The sequence below is a fragment of the Talpa occidentalis genome, unplaced genomic scaffold (genome assembly GCF_014898055.3).
Source record: "Talpa occidentalis isolate TD23 unplaced genomic scaffold, MPIMG_talOcc4v2.1 talOcc4.16, whole genome shotgun sequence".
In the NCBI taxonomy this organism is placed as follows: domain Eukaryota; kingdom Metazoa; phylum Chordata; class Mammalia; order Eulipotyphla; family Talpidae; genus Talpa; species Talpa occidentalis.
In genome coordinates, this window is record NW_023601653.1 from 80,289,689 (window position 1) to 80,292,696 (window position 3,008).

Here is a 3,008-nt window from a genome sequence, read left to right on the forward strand (position 1 = left end):
TCAGTCCTCTTTGTCAGGTTACTGAACCTGCACTGAATCTGCTTCCAGACACGGTTCCTGACTTTGCTCCTCTGAATACACGTGGATGAAAGAGGTTGTGCTCAGCCCGTCTGCCCAGATCTGTGTTGGGGTGTTGGCTCCCTCCTGCAATCGGCTCCAGGTTCACTGTCCTTGGCAGCAGTTCTTCATGAAAGTGTTACTTGGGGTTTTGAGTACTTTTGACTTATATATACTTATATAATACTTGTATATTATACAGATACTTGTATTTATTTTCTTGTTTTTTATTGACTTATAAATACTTGTATTTATGTTCTTGCTTTAATCTTTAACTTATTTCAGAGATAAGACATTGGTGGATAAGCTCACTGTTTCCCCTTACACTTGGATTTGTATGGTTGAGTGTTTCCCTTTATTGTATATAATTGTTTAGTAGATCACTTACATGTGACCTTAAAATGCAGTCACTCCAGAAAGCAGGGTGGTTACCTACCAACTGAGAATCAAGGCTGTTTTTATTAAATCGTTATTTTTGTTGTTTAGTGAACTTGGGTGGGGAGGGACATGGAGGCTGCATAGCAGGGGTTTGTGCCTTGTGTGGTGGGTTCCAGAGACCTGCCCGCCTCCTCCCCAGGTGCTGGCACAGTGCACAGCCCAGGCACACGGGGGAGCTCCATGCCTTTTCTTCTGATTACCCTGTTCCTCCCTTTCTGTTTGTCTCTGCCCCTTGAAATGTTGTTTCTTCTCTGTGGTGGAAAGAGATTTCATGCGGGCTGGGATTCCTCTGAAACAGCGTCTGGGAAAGTTGTCCCCTTTCGCCAAGCTTTTTCAAGATGACAGCCTTCACGTCACCAGTGTTGGATGTGACGTGGCTGAAGCTTTTCTCCTTTGTGGTTGGAATACCTGGGGTGTGTGTGGAATACCTGGGGTGTGTGGAATACCTGTGATGCCAGAGAAGGTATCACAGGAGGCTGGTGCATCATTCAGTGGGGATGTTGGGGAGAGCTTAGGGCCTGTGGGGCCCTGCTGTGCGATGCCTGTGGGAGTCTCTCTGTACACAGACAACTTGTTCCGCATCTATTACCTTGGTGCGTTGGAGACACTGAGCGGGCTCCCCCACAGGCCGGCTTCTCACAGTGACTGATCTGGTAAAGAGGCAGCATTTGTGCCAAAACCATATTCTGAGACCAGAGAGGAGGCGTGAATTCCACAGGGTGTGAATGGAGATGCGTGTGGAGTGGATGAACATGCAACCTTCAGCTGATCATGACTCTGTGATTCTGTGTCCTCGGCACTGCTAGGCAGCGGGGAAGCACCTGTGAAGGGAGAGGCAGGAATCCCTGCCCACGTGGTGCCTGCAGTCTAGTGAGGAAAACAGGTGTGCAAGTGTTTTCCTGTTGGACAGTGAGCAAGGCGCAGGATGAATAAGGTGTAAATCTCTGCTCCCCATGGTGGTGCGGACAGTTACCGCGACGGTGTTGATTTAGTGTCTGGACATGGGGACGCGTTGCTAAGGGTCTGTGTGAGGAACCAGGGGCCAAGCAGAGCTGGATTGCAGTCTGGGCAGGAGAAGCTCAGCCCGTGTGACTGACTCAGGTGATTCAATGGTTGTGTGGGGGCTGCGTCCCCCAGGCAGACTGTGGCTGGCCCAGGGCCTGGCCAGGTCACCCCTGCCTGGTGTCCCTCCTGGGAGGGTTCTCCCCTCCCCCAACCCTGCGTTTTAGGGCCCAGCCCACAGAGCACAGGCACATGGTAAGGTGGCTACAGTCAATTTTATTGCTTTAGCTCGACTGAATGAATGAGGTTTAAGTGTGGAGATCTCATTTCATCCAGAATGAAGATGCTGGTGCCGGAGTGTCATCGGTCCTGTCCAATTTCAGTCCGTAGAGCAGAGAGTGGATGCGGGACTGAGTCTTGAAGGGCACACGCTGCTCCTCAGTACTCCATACTGTCCCCTCTAGCTCCATGTTGAAACTCTTCCCATGGAGGAGCTTGACAGACACAGAGGAAGAAGGTTAGACTCACAGAAGCCTGGAAACTTAACCTCCTACCCCACCTTGGAGCGGCATGAGGGACAGAAACAGGCCGGGTCACAGGAGGCCACCGGGGGCTTAGATCCCAGAAGCCATCTGGCAGCAGACCACGGGGGGTGAATGTCTGGACATGCAGACATTTGAAGGCACAATGTGGGCACATCAGCGGGCAGGGCCGAGGGGTGGCGGTTGGGGACACCTTCTCGCCGCCCGCCCTGCAGGTGTGTGGTGAGCACTCTCCTCCCACAAGGCTTTGCCTGCACTTGTACTCACCTGGAGTTGTAACTTTAGTTTTCAGAATTTCACCCGGCAGTTTCTTCAAAGTGTCCTTGATTAAATTTTTTCCATGTTTTGACAGTTGTTTGAGCAGGAACTCTAATGTTGGAGAGAAGGCCCATGGCAGTGTCATAAAGTGCTGTCATTTATTGAGGTTCCCTGCACAGCCTCCCCTGCTCCTCCCTGCTCAGAATCTCAAGTGGGGGAACTTCTGCTGAGCCGACCGGCTTCTCTGTGGCACGAGGCAGTTGGGCCAGGTGAGGAGTCACCTGTGCTGAGGGCAGCAACCTCTCCTCTTGAGAAACCCCGGTGTGGGGGCAGTCAGCCCCCCGTTATATCCTTGTGGTCAGGTGAGTGCTCCCCTGGGCCTGTCCCGTATGTGACAGCATCAGGAGGCCTGAGCCAGCAAGGTGGAGGCACACTTACTCAGGAGCCCTCCGTTTATACGATAGACGTTTCCCGGCACCCCATCTATTGGAGGAGTCATGGTCTTCTCTTCCAGCTGAGCTGTAAGACGTCAAGTTTTGAGATTAGTAAAGGCAAAGTTTTTGTTTTTTCCAAAACAGGTATCACATGTGGCTCTCCCGGCACATGCTCAGTCGGGCCCTGTATGACTTAAGAATGGTAAATTCTGGCGCTTTGTTGATTTCCTTTGCATTGTGTCACGACTCAGGATACCTCACACTGGGTGCAGGATGA

At 51.6% G+C, this 3,008-nt stretch overlaps 1 long non-coding RNA gene across 1 annotated transcript; it reads right to left on the bottom strand.

Moving 5' to 3' along the window:
- Positions 1-1,954: 1,954 nt before the first annotated feature.
- On the bottom strand, positions 1,955-2,771 carry LOC119248423 (uncharacterized). The gene is made up of 3 exons (XR_005125924.2): positions 2,736-2,771; positions 2,307-2,408; positions 1,955-1,991 (listed from the first exon to the last, which is right to left on the bottom strand). It is a non-coding gene; the product is annotated as an uncharacterized LOC119248423 (long non-coding RNA).
- Positions 2,772-3,008: the final 237 nt, after the last annotated feature.